The 21,026-nt window shown below is 34.3% G+C and overlaps 1 non-coding gene across 1 annotated transcript; it reads right to left on the bottom strand.

The window, feature by feature from the left end:
• Positions 1-2,445: 2,445 nt before the first annotated feature.
• LOC115063275 lies at positions 2,446-2,551 on the bottom strand. The gene has a single exon (XR_003843140.1). It is a non-coding gene; the product is annotated as a U6 spliceosomal RNA (small nuclear RNA).
• Positions 2,552-21,026: the final 18,475 nt, after the last annotated feature.

Genomic DNA, 21,026 nt, shown 5'->3' with positions numbered 1-21,026 from the left:
AAAGGCAGTTTGTAATAACTATTGAAGGTATCAGGCACGTATTTTTCCACATACCGACTTGATTGTTTTGGATGTGGGTTTTAGTTGTGTTTGTTTTGTTTTCAGTAGCGCTGAGCAGAGTAGTATACATGTGGTTGATACTGTTTGTAGGACAATTTTGAGAATAGATATTTTCTGAAAGGATTTATAGCATGTAAGCAAGCATTCTACTTTCAAGAATTTATTCTGAGAAACACTGATTTATGTAAAAATTGTTCCTTACAATATTATTGAAATTGTAAACACAGTTTAATGATGGAATTGTTCACCAGCATGGATTTAGCTTAATTAGTTGTACAGGGTCATGTTTTCCATTTTTGAAAAGAATTAAAGTTCTGAAAACTTTGATATAAAGAGAAATATTCTCACATGGCTATAGTTTCTAAAAAGTTTTTAGTCAGTCATAAAACCATAAATGAAAACTATTTTTAAAATTACTTAGAGAATATATACCGAGATATGAACAGTTGCTTCTTTGGTTTTAGGTTCATATAATTTTATTGACTGATGAATCATTAACCATAAAGCATTTCTTATTTTCACATAAGCTGTAGATACATTATGTACCTGGTAGTATTGTGAAATGCATAGAATTCAGATTATACTGGTCTTTACATAAAGTAAAATAAATGAAAAAAATAAAGGCATTTATAAAAGACCTGTCTGTAATCAGGAAATGGAAACAGCTTAGATGGCCATCAACTGATGATTGAATGATAAAAGCAAGGTTCATTTGCACAGTGTAATATTAATCAGCTGTCAAGACAAATGAAATTCTCAGGTAAATTGCTAGAGCTGGAAACTCATTCTAAGTGAGGCAGACTCAACACAGGAAAATAAACGTATGCATTTTTTCTCTCATTTACGGATGTTAGCCGTGAATCTTCAGATATATGCATTTAATTTAGAATGCCCATTTATGTCAGAAAACTAGTGGAGTGGTATGGCAAGAATGGATTTTTCAAGGGACAGGAGGAATAGAAAACAGTGGTCTAAAGAACTAAAGGGAGATAATGGATCAGAAATGGTAAAATTAGGGTAGAGGATGGGAAAGCAAATGAAGGAATATAGGCAGAGATAGCTAACCATAAAGACTTTGAAACAGACTCTTGGAGACTTACGGCTTTAGAAACTTCATAAAATATATACAAATACATATATAAAAAGAGTTAAGATGAGAAATCCTATATTAGAAAAAAAAGCTTTTACTAGACACTACAGGTTAACAAATAGAACACCCAATGCCAACAATGGGTTGCCTCTTTTAGAGTTGTCAGCCAGTGAGTTTACATAGGCCTCTGGACCCTGCAGATTACTGCCAATGTTCTTGCTTACTCCCCTAAACTTGACATTAAAAAACTATTGCTGAGGAGATGATGGACCTTTGACATAGTAAGATTCACCAAATTGGTACTCACTTAGCAACTTCATTTTTATTGGCTACTGTTCATAGTACTAGAAAATTGTATTAAGCTACCAGAGGTGAAAGGAATTCATTAGTCTTTCCCAACTGTGAAATTAGGATGCTTCAATGATGACCAGCCTTGCAATGGGCACATTGGTATAAGAGTGGCACAAATATCAAAGGGGTGACCAGACACTTTTGTATTGAACTTAATGTCTACTCCATAAGATCAAACCAGTAACTTACACAATTATCAGGGCCAAGAACCTGTGGCTACACAGCTCATTTACCCAAAGTGGATCTAATACTGTTTGCTAAATGGTCATAGTGTTACCCTGATTCCTAATGACTTACAGATATACTAACAGATTAGTGCAGCAGTTCTCAACCTATGGGTTACAACCCCCTAGTAACGAACCCTTTCACAGGGGATATCTGAGATCATCTGTAAACACAGATGCTTACATTATTTTTCACAACAGTAGCAAAATTACAGTTATGAGGTAGCAACAAAAATAATTTTACAGTTTGCAGTCACTGTAACATGAGGAACTTATTAAAGGGTTGTAGAGTTAGGAAGATTAAGAACCACTGCATTAGTGCATCTTTCAACCCTCACTTGAGACACTTATTTTTTTCAACTTTTTTATTAGATATTTTTTTCATTTACATTTCAAATGCTATCCCGAATGTCCCCTATACCCTCCTCCCACCCTGCTCCCCAACCCACCCACACCTGCTTCCTGGCCCTGGCATTCCCCTGTACTGGGGCATATAATCTTCCCAAGACCAAGGGCCTCTCTTCCCATTGATGGCTGACTAGGCCATCTCCTGCTACATATGCAGCTAGAGACATGAGCTCTGGGGGTACTGGTTAGTTCATATTGTTGTTCCTCCTATAGGTCTGCAGACCCCATTCAGCTCCTTGGATACTTTCTCTAGCTCCTTCATTGGGGGCCCTATGTTCCATTCAATAAATGACTGTGAGCATCCACTTCTGAAAAAATATGGAACGCTTCACGAATTTGCGAGTCATCCTTGTGCAGGGGCCATGCTAATCTCTGTATCATTCCATATTTTTAGTATATGTGCTGCCAAAGTGAGCACGAGACACTTATTTCTTCAAAAGATAGTGATTAATGCAGACATCATCAACTGTTCAAATTGCAGAGAATAAAAGATCATGGAATCCTCAACCCAGAATAGAGCACGATATCACATCCATCTACCATGGCTTAGAGATCATTGCAAAATGAAAACGGAAAAAAAATTGTTTTTTTTTTTGTTTGTTTGTTTGCTTGGTTTTTTTTTTTGTTGTTGTTTTTTGTTTGGTTGGGTTTTTTTTTGTTTTTTTGTTTTTTTTGTTTGTTTGCTTTTGTTTGTTTGTTTCTTTTTATAAGACAGGGTTTCTCTGTGTAGGCCTGGCTATTCTGGACCTCACGCTGTAGACCAGGCTGGCCTCGAACTCAGAAATCCGTCTGCCTCTGCCTCCCAAGTGCTGGGATTAAAGGAGTGTGTCACTACTGTCCGGCTGAAAAATGGAAAAATTTAAGAAGTGGTGTTGATGGAAGAATATAGAAAAAAATGTTTTCTAGACATAGTGAGGAAGTTGCACATACAAACTCATAGCATTTGTTATAGTATGCTCAAGATTGAAATAAGCTCAAGCTAGACAAAATCCAAACAAGAAGCATGGAGGTGGTCACAAATTTTCACCCCTGAGTCATTCACAATGGATAGTGGCTGAGAGAGGGAGGAAAAGTCAGTTCTCTTCAAGGTTCTCATGAGTTTATAAGTAGATGTTGACTTTAACTAGGTCTTACAGATCTTGTCTTTTGGACCTGGGATCTAAGAGCTGAAAGAATGTCTGGAGTCCAATGCTATAGATAATCTTACTTCAGTTTCACTGCAGTTTTATACACAAAAGTATCAAAGAAAGCACTTATCTAAGGAAGGTTGTTTGAGTTCAGAAAATCATGGCCAGAAAAACATGATGAGAAAAACATGTAAATAAATACCAGTAAGCACATACCCATTAACAGAGCAGCCCTTTCCTAGAACATACTCAGGACAAACTGATTTTAACACAATTGCTTGGCATAAACTACAGACTTTATCTGAGAAAGCACAAAAACAAGGCAGAAGGATATATGGAGATTCATGGTACACTGATTAGACTGCATTCTATAGCTGTATTCTGACATCTAAGAAAAAGAAACATATCTCACAAATTGAATATAAATGATTGCCAGAGGAGTCATGAAATCACATCCAAAAACAATTCAGGGAGCAATGTGCATCTGACATAAAAGTTCCTCTGCCTTTTTAACCTAAAACCTCTCTCACAATTACCCAAGACATTGTTCACCATGGATCATTCTTTCGTCTGTGTTATGGAAAGTGAGGATCTTTTATTAATTGTATAGTACCTAGTATGTAGTAAGCACTTTCAATAGATCTATTGAGTGAATAGCTTCTTTCTTTTAAGCTTTCCTGACTCTTAGTCAAAACAATTTTTGGAAGCAAATAAATTCTGAGCATCTTTTATTGTAGCTCAGATATCTAAAGCAACTCATTTTGGTTTGGATCTTGAACACTTAGACACTTCTGGCTGCTCTTTATGAGATATTACCGTGCTTTACATGCTTTCACCGAGCAGTTAACTAGAGCCAGAAATATGAAGTGCAATTATGTTTCATCAATTTGATTTGGTATTATAACAATAACGTTTTAGTGATTTTGAAGGTAATTACCTCAAGATCAGAGGCTGTGTGCTCCCTATGTTCAGGTCTCTGCAAAGTGGCTCAATTGGCCATGACATGGTCAATTTAGTAGTTTAGACTATCTTAATGATGGCTTGTGTGGCAATCCATCAGAATTAATGTGCTTTGATTCAATTTGATCATTAAAATGAAGAAAACCCTAGAATGACTGTGCCATGTTAGATTATTTGGGGGTCATAGGAAATGTCCCATAAACCATGACACATAATGCCTTAAATATTAGAGTAGTTACCAAATAAATATGATAGTGATGGTCTGTTAAAATGGTTCCCTAATAAAAAATGGAGGTACACCACAAATTAGTGATGGTGCTGGTCTCCGTGTCTCTGTTCTCCCATTCTCTCTTTGTCTCTGTCTGTCTCGTTCTCTCTTCTTCTCTTCCTCTACTTCCCCATACCTCTTTCTAACAATCTTAACTATACCTGGATTTGTTTTTAAATGATCAGAAGTTCTATTTTGGAAACAAAAAAGCATGTATGGCACTTTTAAAATTCTTTAATTTACATCTTCAGAAGGCCTAGCTAAAAATATAATTAAGTTGAACACTTGGTATATTGTTTAGATTTCATTTCTTTGTTTCCTTCATTATCACTTTGATATGCCATACTGACATAAATTAATTTTGTAGACCAGTCCATATGGAGTTATATTGAACTTCTTTTCATAATTTCAAGTCATCATAATACTTATACCATCATCTCTATAGATTTATATTTAAATTATTATGAGGATTTTATGCATTATTTATGTCAAAGTATCTACTGTCATAATGCTTATATTTGTGAAAATGTTATTTTTATACTTTAGTACCAAAGTAATTATTATACAATAAAAATGGATTTTGTACCCAGGGTTTTTTCTTGCATAGAAAACAACAGGGAACTGAAGAAGCAATAATTCAGTATTTTAGCAAAAGATGTTCTGTAAGAGCCATGAAAGTCCTGTTCAGGATGCCATGGATTGAATTGGGACCACATTCAAATTAACATATAGAAGTCATAATCTCCACTATTATTATTTTGGGGATTACCTTTCAAGATAGTAATTAAGTTTAACTAGGCACCTAAGGATGACATTGTCGTCTGTTAGAATGGTATCCTGATGAAAAGATGGAGATACACCACAAATTAGTGATGGTCCCGATTTCTGTGTCTCTGTTCTGCCATTCTCTGTCTAGGTCTATCTCTCCCTCTACTTCCCTCCCCCTCTCTCTACTCCTCCTCCCTCTGCACAAATACAGTGAGAGAGGGGGGAGAGGTGAGAGGGGAGAGGGGAGAGGGGAGAGGGGAGAGGGAAGAGAGAGAGAGAGAGAGAGAGAGAGAGAGAGAGAGAGAGAGAGAGAGAGAGAGAGAGAGAGAGAAAGCAAACCAAGTGAGATGGTAACTGTTCATTATCAAAAGGACATTTTAGAATCATTTGGCATTTGGGATATAGGCATCTGAACATGTCTGTGAAGAATCCGCTTAATTGGATTGATTGTGGTGGGAATACCTGTCTAAAGTTGGAAATGAGCAAGGGAGCTAGATAGCTTACATGCATTTGTTTCCTTGTTCTTCTGACTATAGATACAATATGACCAGCCTCTTCAAGCTCCTACTGCCTTGACTTCCTCTTCAAAATTGAGTGTGCCTTAAAATATGAGATAAAATAAATTATACTAAAATTTCTGCTTTAAGTTGCTATTGTCATGATATAATTTTATTGTTAGTATACAAGCAATTTCATTGACCGGCTCTCAGTGACTAGCAACTGTTTATTTCATTACCTGCCACTGCTGCCAGGTGCCTATGTGCTGCAAATAAAAGGACAACTACCCCCCCCCTGCATTCTCTCTGCATTCTCTCTGCATTCTCTCTGCATTCTCTCTGCATTCTCTCTGCATTCTCTCTCTCTCTCTCTCTCTCTCTCTCTCTCTCTCTCTCTCTCTCTCCTCTCTGTTTTTTCTTCTGATCTCATAGCTCCCTGTCTGTCTGCCTGTTTACATGTCCACTTGTCTTACTCTAACTCTTCCCCAGGTTCCCAACCACACACATCTCCCAAGGATCCTCCTTTAAACCAGATCTGTTACATGATGTAATTTCCCAGAGGTATCCTTAGGCAAGGACCACCAAATGTACCCCCTCAGCAAACTGCATATTTTATTATCATAACAGTTATAGCAATAAGAATGGAAACTAAGGTTCCGTATATGGGTATAATTGAAAAGACAGACAGGCAAGCCAGGAAAAATGGTGGCATCAGGAACTAACATTTTGGAAATTTTTCTTGTACTCCTTTCAACCAGAACTGTGGGCCTGTGTACTGGAGGTTTTCCATGGAGATCTCTGGTCCGACCAGGTGTGAGAGTTCCAGCAAAGGGAAACAAGTGTGAGCAGGGAGGACAAGTCTTTTCTGTAGCATCTGCTGTTGCAGTTGGCTCTACTTCTGTCTCTGCTGTGCCCTCTCCATTACTCCATGCTACCCTGTGCTGAGTTGGGTTGCACCCGGCCAACTAGCCAGTGAGGAGTGCAGGGGAGCTTCAGGTGATATTTTGGGAGAGCAGACCTCTTCCCAAGTGTTACAGCTCTTAGCACAGAAACTCACAGATGACAGAGTAGTTCTCGCACACCTTTAATCTGGATATGATTCTTATATACAGTTTTGGGGTGGGTCAGGGTTTGACAACAGGTACTTCTCATTGGCTTGGTCTGAGAGCTATGGGGAAACCTTATTTGCATGAGGGAGGGTTGGTACTCCTCCTAAGTGACTGAGAGCCATTCACCTCTCTGTGGGGGAGGGCTGTGGGAGGTTGTAGCTGTGACAGGAGCCAAGGGCTCAAGAGGCATGGTCCGAACACCTGCAGTCCCTCATTGGTAGAAGTTGCCTACCAGGTCTCCTGGGTCTAAGGCCCAGCTGGACTTGAGACAAGGTAGGTGTTTCCTTTTTGGAGAAGGTGTATCTCTGGGGGTAGGCTTTGAGGTTTCAAATGTCCATGCCAGGCCCAGTTTTGCTCTTGCTCTTTCTTTCTTGCTATCTACAGATCAGTATGTAAAGTTCTCAGCTACCTCTCCAGCACCATGCCTTCTTGTATCAACTATCGACTGAAAATGTTAAAAAAAAAAAAAAGGATGATTTAACATTGGAAAAGTCAAAGTATTTACTTATAACAGTTGCTATAAACACAGTGTCTGCCCAGCACATGGCATGATATCAACACTAGTGCTAGGCACATTTAACAGTGACCAATACACTGTTTTCCACATTTATTACTATGAAAGCTTTAGCAACTTTTTAAAATTCATCATTATATCTTAACTTCTCCTACTTAGCAAGAATCTTTGCTGGAGATATTGTTTCATTGTTATATAACTTGCTTAGAATGAAAATAGCCTGAGGTTTAGTGTCTTATGTGAAATGAACTTTGTCTTAGTTGATGTTTTATTGCTGTAAAGAAACACCATGACCAAGGCAACCCATTTAATTGGGGGCTTGTTTACAGTTTCAGAGAGTTAGTCTGTTACCATCACAGAAGTCATCATGGTAGCATACAATAAAATGCCACTCCAATTATGTTCTATTTGCTATACCAAAATATATTATCACAGACCTAAAAGTAAGTGAAAAATGTTTAATCTGAGAGAAATGATACTCATTGAATGGAGAAAGTCTCAAGTCTGTGTTTGAAAGATGATCTTTTAAAGAATTTTTATGCTATCACTAATTAATTCATAAAGTTTCATTCTAAATTTCAAAGATACACCATTATTGTGAATATCCATGATAATATGCCAAAGATGGAGATTTATATTTAGCAAAGGACATTTAAAAGATTATTTAGAAAAAAATCATTATTTTGTCTAGTCAGTCCAAAGCTTTTTATAAGAAGATAAAAAAATTAAAAAAAAATTATGGTCTATTGAAATTAAATCAGACACAAAACCTAAGTTACAGTTTTAGTAATCATTCATTCAATATTTATTGATGATATGTTGGCCTAAGCATCTATGATGGTAATTAAAATCCTATGGAGCACTGTGTTTATTTTTAATATAGTGATGATTAAAGAACAATGATGACTTACTAACTACCAAACAAAGAAGGGAGTAGAAGAAAGCATTTGTTGTCTTCTCCTCTAGATATTTTCCTCTTGAATTAACATTTTAGATGAAAATATAAATTGTATATAGTTTACTTAATAGATCAGAAGTAGCAACTAATTCAGCATTTTAAAAAGAAATATAAGCTGCAATTACATGTATGTAGCTTTAAATTTCCTAGTAACCATATTAAAAGGAATGCATATTAGTTAGATTCATTTGCAAAATATATTCATACTAGTGCCTAGAACATAATATCACCATATAATCAAGATCAGTTATTACTGAAATATTTTGCATTCTTGTTGTGGTCTAACTCTTTTACTTGTGTTGTATGCTTATTTAATATTTCCATTTCTAGTAGCCAGATTTCAGGTGCTTAATAGTTATATAGTCAGTTTACAGAGCATTTTTCACCATTTTATAATGCAGATATAGCTCTCATCCATCCATATCATACATCTCTCTGGGAAATTTTATCTATTGTTTTCTTTAGAAAGCTTGCCTCTTAGATGACCCCAAAGATGAACCTTTCCTGAGATGTCATTTCAGTTTCTTAGTTCAGTTGGATAATGTCTATTGATTTGGTCCCAATAAGGGTGACTTACAAAGAAATAGTATTGTCTTTCTTAGAATCACTCCAACCCTAAAAGGTCCTTCTTTTAAATGACTATTTTCATCCCCTAATGCACATACTTTTATTGTAGTATCAATAAAGTTTCAGGGTATTTATTGACTAAATATTTCTCCCTGTTTGTTATAAAATATCCCACATTTTTAGTCACACTAACCTGGCTTTTAATTCTAAATCTGCTTCTTCTGGTTACTTAACCTTGGTCAACAATCATCATATTTAAAGTGAAGAAACATATGGCATAATATTTATAAATTTATGTGAATCTCATTACATCGACTCATTAGAAAGCAACCTCTAAATAGTGATTATATTGTTAATAACATTTCTAATAAATTATATTTTAGTTCTGTACTATTTATGCCTAGTAGAATAGAAGTCATTTTATTTTATTAATTAAATTAGTAAATGTGTAACAAATTATATCAAGTAATAACATGACTACTCCAAGGTACAGTTGAGAGAAATCTTTATTGTAGATATGAGGGAGAGTTCAGTCAGAGACATAAGAGTTCTGAGCAGGGAAAAAAGGTAGGACACTAGACATGGCCAGCAGAATGGCCTGAGTGACTAAAGGAACAAGCAAGAGAGGAGGACCACGAGATGAAGAAAAAGAGGATCAAGAGAGAACATAACTGATTCAGCAGAGTTATAATAGGAATTAGAAGGTGAGAGAAGGAAGCCCTAAAGCTGAAGAAGATTAGGGTAGAAGATGAAGTTAGAAGAGCCAGGATACTAGCATGGACTCTGTAATAGATATTTGCCATGCTGAGAGAGCCTGGATGCTAGCATGCACTTTGGTATGACAATAGGCACCATACATAACCATTTTTCCTTTTTTTTTTTTGACCTGACACAGATCAGACAACAGAAACTTGCTCAGATTCTACCTTTCACAAAGCAGAAACCTAAGAATTAGGTAAGCAAACTAATTGAATGTTTTTGACCTAAAATCTAACAAATTTGTGACAGGTTTGATTTATATATATATATAACTTATGTAGACCTGCCATGGCATTAATGTACATTCAATATCTCTCACAGTTCCTCATTTTTCTGTTGTTTAATTTAAAAAAAAAAAAAGATTGCTGTAGAACCTTCGCAAAACCACCTTACCCGCCACAAAAAATGGCTCTGAGTTAGAGAATTGTCTCATTTATAAAATGGTAGTAGTAATAGTAGTAGTGTTATTATTACTATTATTATTATTATTATTATTATTATTATTATTATTATTATAACCGTAAAATGTTATTGGAGAAAAGGGTTAGGACCAAACAGGCGGAGATCAAGGTCCTCTTAGAAGAAACAGGCATGCAGACAATATACATTCAATAACACATGCACATACATATAGTCATGCATACACTCACAGAAACAGCCAAGCTAGCAACTCTTCCTTGATTTTAGTATTTTAAACAAATATTAAGCAATTTGGTAGGTGTGCAGAATATTCAAAGTTTTAGAAGTTTGAAATTCCAGTTTGAGTCACAGATGAGTTTTTTTGTTACGTTTTATTTGTTTCCGTTTTTTTTCCCCCTCATTACTTTGACTATTTCTTCAGTGATCTGTCATTAGCAGAAACAGAACTGCTATTCACACAGGAAATGGCATACTCTTGTGTGGATAACTGCCACTCTTTAAGAATTGCTCATTCAAAGAGCACTAGTGTGGGAATAGTCAATTGAAAATTTTTAGAAAAGAAAAGGCTCACAAAACACTGAAGGTTCTCAGATGGAAATATGTTAAGATTTTAATTTTGCAGATTAAAAGGGTTATCATCCTTGTGGACAAAAACACTAGATTTTTCTTTAGCCAGAGACACACTCTTTTAAATTACACTTTTTAATTTTGAGGTAATTGTCATAGCTAAGGTAATTTTGTTTCTAGTTCCCATGTTAGATTCTATAGCCATTAAAAATATGGGTAAAATTTCCAATTGAGAATTAGGTGCTGAGGAAAATGTGTTAACATTTGATAAGGAGACATTCATTTTTTAAATCATTACATTCTTTTACATCTCAAATGATATCCCACTTTCCAGTTATCTTTCCACACCTGCCCTTTCTCTCCTTTTCTTTGTCTCTATGAGGGTTCTCCCCTACCCATCCACCCTTTCTCATCCCACCATTCCATACTCTAGGGCATCAAACATACATAGGACCAAGGGACTCCCCTCCCCTTGATGTCAGACAAGGGCCTGCTACATATATATCTGGAGCCAATGACCCTTCCCTGTACACTCCTTTGTTGGTGATCTAGTCCCTGGGTGTACTGGGTGGTCCTGCAAGCAGACAATGTTCTTCCTATGGGGTTGCAATCCCCTTCCACTAGGAGCCATTCTTAATAATGGTTGTGAATAGTAGTTTAAGGATCATATCTTTTTATTGGAATCCCATATATGACATTTTGTTATGTGACCTGAGTTTACTCACTTATATTTTGATAATAATAAAAATAATAAAATCATTATTATATCACTATTATTACCTTGAAGGATATATACAATGAAGACTATCATGATAAATCAGATGATGGTAATTAGTGTCTCCAGTAAAGACTGTAAAGAGTATATGGTTGACCTTTGTACCTTTTCTGTAATTTTTGTGATTATCTATAATTTATTGAAATGGTGCTTAATATATAGTATCTTTGATTTCTTATACTGTATATTTTCCAAGACAATGACACAGAAATTAGAGTGATCCTTAGAGTTTGTGGCCCATTTTCTTAAAAGTATAGCTTCTTCAGGTTTTATACTTGTTTATATATCTATCTTCTAATAGATTTCCAAATGTGGAGGGAATGTCATATGACACAACTATTTAAGATATACTCAAGCAACGTGCCATAAACATTTAGTTTAAGATGATCTCATCAAATGGATCCAGTCTGTGGGGTGTAATATCACTCAAGGCTGAAGTTATTTTCTCCCCTGGGAACTTTCTAGGTCTTTTTGATTGTTTGATGTTGGCTTTTTAATTTTCTCTCTAAATCCAAGGATCCTCATAAAAGACTGACCATATCCATGCCTCTTCCCCCAGCTTTCCAGTCAACTAAACTAGCATTATGGTATTTTAAATGAATTCTTTTCCTTCCCAGAACTCTTTACATGGGAAAGTTTTACAATATATTACAGTGTTTCAAGAGCAAATCTAAAGCAACTTTGAAAGTGCCTGTACATTGCAGAGAAAGCCTTGAGTATACTTTCATGTGCTTCCAAATTTCCTTTCGTAACTAAATCATGTAAAAGCTGTGAAGGTTCACAAATATGTCAAGGCAAATGATGTTGGTTTGATTTCACTTTGAAGTTTAAAATAGGTTCATCCTTGGTTAGGAAGGTCAGATTCCAGACATGAGGCCTTTGGAATGTCTCCAGAAAGGCAGTATTGTTGACTTAGTTAGAGGATAAAGCATTGTCTTATTTCTGCCTGTCAGTTTCTCAGAATGAGCTACAGGGTTTGATCATTGCTGATTAAGAGGAATAATTAAAACTTATCATTTGCCTATTTGGAAACTGTTTGCCAAAACAAAAGAAAGGAAAATAATTGTCTATTTGTTTTCAAAAGAATACAATTTTAAAAAGCACTGGAAGTTTTTTGAACTCTCTTTGAGAAGACCATGCAAGTAAGTTGATGTAAAATGTAAATGAAGCTAGCCTTACTTGAGTATGGCTCAAGGAAACTTGTTGCATTTCTTTCAGATGTCTTAAAATTCTGGTCATTATGTGGTCTTCTTTATTATTTGCTTGATATAGAAACAAATCTCTTGATGTTACATATTTGAAGAAAGTAATTAGTATTTTACAAAACAAATCTTTGAATTCCATTGGCCACAAACATATATGACAGCCAGCATATATGAATTCTGACTCATTGGAAAGTATCTTGTGCACTAGCATTGTTAAGGCATAAAGGGCATGGAATTATTTCCAGCATCTGCATTCATCATATGATATTCATGATATGAAGTTCTACCTGATGTTTGATTTTTAACTTCCCAGTTTTGAAGTGCTTTTTGGGGGAAGTAAAAATGGTACATCAATCCTATATCATTCTCAGTGAACATAATGTACATTCTGATTTAATAGTTTTTTTTTTATACTCTCCATTTTTTATTAATGCACCATGAATATGCTGTGGTTTTTATTTTGAATAACCAATAAAGGGTTGTTGTAAAAATAGTCATAACACTATTCTATTTTCTTCCATGCTTTTATCTCCCACTGTAAACTTAGATGATGCTCAGAAAGGGAATTAAAGTAAAATGAACTCACAAAGAAAACCTCTGACAATATTCCTTCAACTCCCATGGCTTCTTTCACTGGACATACTCACAACAACACACATTTTACTTGGTTTCTAGCTCTGTATTCCTCCTCATTACAAGCTATTTATTATCAGTCATTGGAAACTGCATGTAGAATTTGAAGACAGGCATTTCAGATGTGTCTTAACAAACATATACACTCAAATATATATGAAATGTGTATGTATATATATATATATGTATGTATAAATATTTTAAGATGCAGAAATACCTTATACTTAAATGATGGTTTTGCAGGAAACTACATTATCAGTTAAGCATGTTTCCAAGAAGTTCTACATAATTATATATTGTGTGCGAGGTGTCTTCTCAGTCACAAAGGAGTATAAAAGGTAGTCCCTCTTATGTAGAAAGACAAACTGAAATTTCATGAACAATAAATTTACATGCCGAGGCAGTACCTTTTTCAAGACTCATGGAAAAAAATATTCCTGAAGTAGTTTTCAAACAGATGTTATAATACAAAAGTGGGATTTGGGCCAAATCTGGAATGAATAATAACATTGAAAGTGACAGAGAACATTAACCTATCCTGGCAATTCTAGAAGTAGGAAGACAGGGATGTGTGTAAGAGGATTACAAGTAAAACCTAACCAATGGTTTATTTTCTTTAACTTTTTTCAAAAATAGAAAAAAGTGAAGTTTGTGAAAGAAAAATTAAGCTAGTTTTTAGAGATTCTTAAATGGAAGGCTGACAAATTTGGACTGAATTTTGTAGCTGATAAAAATCCATGGAAAGCTTCTGAATAGAAATGTAACATCATTTAGGAAAATTACATAGCAATATATAGATCGGACAAGAATGAAACAGAAGAGAGAGGCTGGAAAAGATTGAGTTATCATCCTTATACCAGACAGAAGGATTGCCATCTTGGAGCATTTTTGAGACATATGCTTATTAGAAATCTAAAGGGTATATACATTAAAGAATACAGGATAGATAGACTCCAAAAACTGGGATTTAGAAAATCCTCCACCCACACTGGAGATTAAAGCTATGAATTGGTTAAGGAAGAAAAAAGAGTTTTCTAATCTTTTTACTGTGGGTACAAATAGAAATCAATATACTAATTTAAATAAGTCTTGCTCAGAAAAAGAAATACTGCATGTTTCCTCTCATATGCAATTTTTTTGTGTCTATGTATTATTTTTGTGTCTGTCTGTCTGTCTGTGTATACATTCACATACATTCATACATACATATTTGTGGGTTTGTACATAAGAAAACAAAAGGTGCCCATGAGAGAAAAGGAATTGATATTAAGGGAAGTGGGAAATAGAGAACATATCTAACAAGAAAGCAAAAGTGGGAGACTAGAAAAAGAAATGGAATCAACTATACGGAAGGAGATATGGAGCAGAGCACAGAGGAAGCATGGTAAGTAAGAAAAAACACATATGGTTATTTTATGATGAAGCCCAATGTTTGTGTTCTAATGTGAAAATATAGTCTTTTTCACTAAAATTATGAGTTACTTAAATAACTTTCCATTGTTTTGTGTTCAGTAATTTTATTAATATTTAACAGCATACCTTTAGAAGAAAATTAACTTTAAAAATACATGTTCAATGGTCTCAGAACTGTTTTTCTCAATTGGCCACTTAAGTTTAATAGTAAAAGACTGGTTAATGATAACAATGCATTGTAAAACCTTCAGAAGGAAAGAATGTTTTGTGGATCATTTGTGTGTGTGTGTGTGTGTGTGTGTGTGTATGTGTGTGTGTGTGTGTGTGTGGCAGTTTTAAGTTATTCGTTTTCAAAATTAGTACTTTTTAATGGAAAAAACTTGACCAAAAATCTGTCACAGAATTTTGAGACCATTAAAACAAGTTTAATGAGAAAAAAAAATACATGTTCAAGAAAATTGTACCTTATCTTTCTATGTTGATAAAAATTATTCAAATACTCAGAATTTTAAGCTGATGATCCACTATCCTCAATAGAACTTTATGTAAAATTTAATTATAAAAATCATAATTTTGCTAAAATGAGGATAAAAGAAATTAATTTAGGGAATATTATACATTCATTTATGATTTTCATATAACTTTGACCTTGCTACTCTCCATTTTGATTTAGATAATATTTGTTTTACTAATTTATGAGTGAAGTGTTTTAAATAGAATTAATAGAATTAAGTTAAGAAGTTATGAAATAAATAGTACAAATTTTAAGTGTACAACTTGATGTTATTTCTCCAATTTACAATCTCACATAACTGCATCCATCATCAATATATAAGACCCATGGATCTACCCAGAACATTTCCTCTTTTTCTTTTACTGCCAAATGATCATGCACCCCAGTTCTTGTGAAGTTCTTACTTCTGTTATCATACATTAGTTTTACTTCTGGAACTTAATAGAAATAAAATTATAAAGATTCAAATTTTACATGTCATCTATCAGTAAGTAAGTTATGTATTTATTGTTTAGTTTTAGATATGTTGGTACATACATCAATAATCAATTCCATTTTTTGCTACTGAATTGCACTTCATTAAATGAATATAGCATAATTTGTTTCCATTTAGCTGTCACATATTTATTCCTCAAGTCTGAGGCTATTATGAATAAAGATGTAATGAACAATTTTACACTCACCATATTCTGTGTGCACATATGAATACAAGTTTATCTGTGTTGAGTAACTCTTTAGTAGTCTTTCAGAATATGGTTCAAGAATGGCGTCATCTGAGGAAAATTCTGAGTGCTTGTGAGAAGACTAATGAAACAAAACAAGAGTCTTATGACCTCAGTTTCTTCAAAACAGGAATTGTTCTTCGAATGTATTTTCATACTTCTCTCAGGTGTAGTCAATAGGACTGAGTTACTTCAGATTATTCATTAAAGCTGGATATTGTTATTTGTTTATATGAATCTATGAAAAAAACATGTTTTTGCCACATGTGGCTAGTTCACCATGTATAGCTTTGCCCTAGTGATTGTGCACTTTATCAATGTGACTCTTCTTAACCCACAGAGTATGAATTTTCTGATTCTTTGAATTTAGTTGGCTGTTGCATGAGACCTTAGTCCATCTCATTTATTGGCCCCATTCTTCTAGGCTCCCTGATTCTAGATTAATTACAGTAATGGGTCACAAAGTGTGTGTGTGTGTGTGTGTGTGTGTGTGTGTGTGTGTTTGTATATATGTATATGCATGTGTATGTGAATATATATACTTACTTAAAATGCTTTCATATATAGCTATACCAGTAATTTGCTGGTATAGTTACATAAGAAATGTCTGGAGGTTTCTTTATCTATGCTAAAATTTAGAATCTCCAGGTTTTTGATAACCCAGATTTTATTTTTTATTTATTAATTTATTTACTTTCCATCCCTTTTGCAGTTTCCCCTGCCTGCTCTCCTCCTACCATCTCCCCTTTTTTTCCTTAGAAGTGGTGGCTTCCCATGGATATCAACCCATCTTTGCATATCAAGTTGCAATAGGACTAAGTGCATTTTCTTCTATTGAGGCTAGACAAGGCAGAAAAGTTAGGGAAAAGGGATCAAAAGACAAGCAACAGAGTTAGATGTAGACCCTGTTCCTGCTGTTAGGTTTTCCACATGAAGACCAAGCTGCACACCAGTTGCATAAGTGCACAGGGCCTAGGTCCATTGGATGCATCCTCTCTTGTTGGTAGTTAATTCTCAGTGAGCCCCTATAGACTAAGGTTAGTTGATTCTGTATGGTTTCTTCTGACCTGCATCACTTCTCTGGCTCCTTCAATCCTTCCTCCTTATCTTCCACAGTGTTCCCCCAGCTATGCCTAATATTTGACTGTGGGTCTCTTCATTTGTTTCCATCATCTGCTAGGTCTCCACCAGATGGCAGTTATGGTACATTCCTGTCTACAAGAACAGGAGAATATCACTAATAGCATCAGGGGTGGACTCTTTGACAAGGGATGAGTATCAAATTGGGGTAGTCATTGCTTGGGTGTTCCCTCAGTCTCTGCTCAATCTTCCTCCCTGCATATCTTGTAGGCAGGAAAAATTCTTGGTGTTGAAGGTTATTCCTCCTGTTCCCCTCCCCAACCCCTCTCCCAACCAGTTCCCTCCCTCCATCTACCCTTGATGTCTATCTCCCCTTCAGAGTGAGATACAAGCATGCTCCCTTGAGCCCTTCTTGTTACTTAGCTTCTTTGGGTCTGTGGATTATAGCATGGTTATCCTGTTCTCTATGCCTGATATCCACTTATAAGTGAGTATATGCCATGTTTGTCTTTCTGGATTTGTGTTGCCTCACTCAGGATGGTCTTTTCTAGTTCCATCTATTTCCTTATTATGAGTTTAGTTCACAGGTCCCTGTTGTGTAATGATTTTAAATTCCTTTCCATATGCTTATTGTTCACTAGTATCTCCTTATTGAAATGCATTTCAAGAGTTAAAAAATATATATATTAGGTTGTATTCCATTAAATATACATATCCTGAATATATATGTATATATTCAATATATAATCAAACCAATATATTTATATATGTGCATATATATGCATAGATAGATAGATAGATAGATAGATAGATAGATAGATAGATAGATATGGATATATATTTTGCCCATGACACATATTACAAATATTTATGCCAAATATGTAACCTGTCTTTACATGGTTACTAACAACAGTTATAAATAGTGGTGTAGATTTTTAGTAAACATGTTTACTATTCTTATATTTCAATGTGATTCTACAAAATTTGAGGAGACTATGTAAAGGCTTCTGATGTAGCTCCAGCCATAAACATGCAAAGTGATACAATTGTTACAATTGATGAACCTATACTGGTATGCCATTATCAAATAAAGTCCATAGTCTATACTGGTGTTTGTTCTTGATGTTGTAAATTCTATGTAGATTTGGACAAATATATAAAGAAACATGCACAGCATTACATACATTCACTGCTTGAGAAATCTGTTATCACTGGCTTCCATTTATTCTTTCTGTGAACTTACAATTAATCAAAAATGTCAATTTTCAATGGAGAAGAGGATAGAGAATGAAGAAAGTACCTTTCTCACTTTCAACAAAATAACTTAAAGTCAGGACTCCCAAATATAGACTAATTCAATTTTCTGCTGTAGCATATAATATCAGTTTTAATACTTCTTTATTGGAAGGACTAAAACTACTCTGTGGTCTGAGAACACAATCAGTTCCTCAAAAATAGTATCTTCATGCTAAATGTAGCGTTTTAGGAATAATATCTCCATTCTTTTCTGCAGACATGAAAATATATACCAAGTTTGGGTTTGGAGTACTTTCAAAAAGCAACAGACTATCAATAGGTCTATGAGAAAATGTTTATATATAGTGGCTGCTAAGTTTCCATACCTTTTACTTTGAAGATCTCTCATATTTATCCTTTTATATCTTTTTACCTTCCTTTTTACATCCTTTTGAACTTCATTTCCTGGTAATTTAGGCTCTACCTATTTGTAGTCTAACACCTGACAGCCACTGACTTCTGCAGTTTGTCTTCTTTAGAATGTCATATACTTGAAATCATGGCCTGTGTAGACTATGCCTACTCTTTGCTTAATACAATGCACTTTACATTCTCCCTTAATGTCTCTCATGTTAATGCCATATTAGTTCACTTCTTTTTCAGTGCTGAATAATACTCCACTATAACTTTTTTGGTTATTTCCAAGATTTTCAGCTCCTTTGTGTAAATTTCTGGCTCACAGTGTATGCATATATTTGTTTTGTAAGAAAATTTCAATCTGTTTTCCAAGTGACCATGCCATATTTTACCCATATCATAATTAATGAAACAGTTACAGTTCCTTTAGAACTTTGCCTGAATTTGTTGCTATCATCTTTTTAAATTTTCATCATTTTAATACCATTTTAACTTGTATTACCTAATGATGCATTTGGAAATACCAGTTAAAATATACACAGAGCATAATTCAGTACAATAAAATTCACCTATCTAAAATATGTAAATCAATAGTTTAATTATACTCACACAGTAGAGTAAGATGTAAATAAAATCTAAATTTGGAATTTTTTTTTTTATCATCCACAAACAAATTCTCTTTAGTACACTTGATCCTCTATCGCAACTTCTGGAAACTTCTAACCTAACTTCTTTTTCTATAGTTTAGCTTTTTGGACATTTATGTAGTCCTGCAACATATCACAATTTATGCCTAATTTCTTCTATATATTTCTGAGTCTCATTCATGATGTAGCATGTAGCAGCACTTCAAAATTATAATAATGATAATATTTCATTATGTGGTGATGGAAAATGTAGCAATAATTTTATCCGTTATTTATTTAAATATATAAATTATCCTGACAGATATGTGGAACAATTATGTTTTAGGGCCATGTAGATACCTTGTTCATCTTTCTTTTATACAAATTTATTTATAATTCTTTTAACCACATATCTTAGTAGCAAAATTAAGATTTGGAGGAATTGTCAGTTTCTAAAGTAGTGGCAGAATTTTACATAGCTACCAGTCATGTATAAAATTGATAATTTTCCACATCTTATTAAGACTTCCTATTTTTTTGTTTATGTTAATTATAGCCACCCCAGTGTGTGTGAAATTGTATCACACTTGTGTTTTTGCTTTGTATTATCTCTATAATGTGTCATGATTTAAAATATTTTTACCCATACTTGTTGGGTACTTTAAATTTTTTTTAACATGTGGGACAAAAGGGAGATGAGTTGGTAGTCTAGTTGGTGATCAATGGGAGGAGAAGCCCTTGGTCCTGTGAAGGCTCTATACCACATTATAGGGGAATGCCAGGGTCAGGAAGCAGGTATGGGTGGGTTGGTGAGCAGGGGGAGGGGATAGAGTTTTTTCGGGGGAGAAACCAGGAAAGGGGACAACATTTGAAATGTAAATAAAGTCATTATCTAATAAAAAAAAGAGTTTGTAGGAAGTTTGATACTACACACAAAGTATGAAATCATCAAAGAATAACTTCAATAAACATAAAATACATTCAGGTGCTATCTCTACATTTACTAAATTTTCTTTCACTATTGAAATATAAGAATATGTTATATATTCTGCATAGTGTTTAGATATTTGACTTGAGATGTGTTCTTTCTGCATATATATTGCTTTTACTGGTGGTGTCTTTTGTCATACATTCAGAAAGTTGCTTTACATGGTCCATGTCAGTTACTTTTCCCATTTTTTTACTTTTTGTATTGCATCCCTAAACAGTCATAAAAAGGTGTCCTTACAATGTCATTTTTCAAAGAATTTGTTGTTTAACCCATAGTTATTTTATAATTTATGATAAATATTCATAGTTACATATTTTTCCATTATCACATTTATAATCATGGAGAATAATGGAAATTTTTTCTATAAAAACACATTTTGATACATTTTTGGGTTTCAACAAATATTATCAATATTTTCACCTTATTTTTGTTTCCCTAACGAGGGTTGGACTAACAATGGACTAGCTTCTTTCATTTCTACAGTTTAGAATGAAATTATTTTCCATGCCCATTTAATAGGAAAACATTCTTTCAGAATATTCCATGTTTTATTTTCTCAGAACAACCATTCTGAATGCTTTTTCTGTTCATTCATTGTCATTTTTATAACACGTTCCATCTAGCTTCTGTTCCATATTTGGCATTTACTATATCTAATGTCCCACACCTTCAGCAATTTTCGTATAAACAGATATTATAAAAATATATGTCCTTGACCATGGAAATGAACATCTTACTTTTACAAGATTATACAAACAAAAATATTC

Source organism: Mus pahari, chromosome X (genome assembly GCF_900095145.1).
Source record: "Mus pahari chromosome X, PAHARI_EIJ_v1.1, whole genome shotgun sequence".
NCBI classification, from domain to species: Eukaryota; Metazoa; Chordata; class Mammalia; order Rodentia; family Muridae; genus Mus; species Mus pahari.
This window is presented reverse-complemented; position numbering and strand designations above follow the sequence as displayed.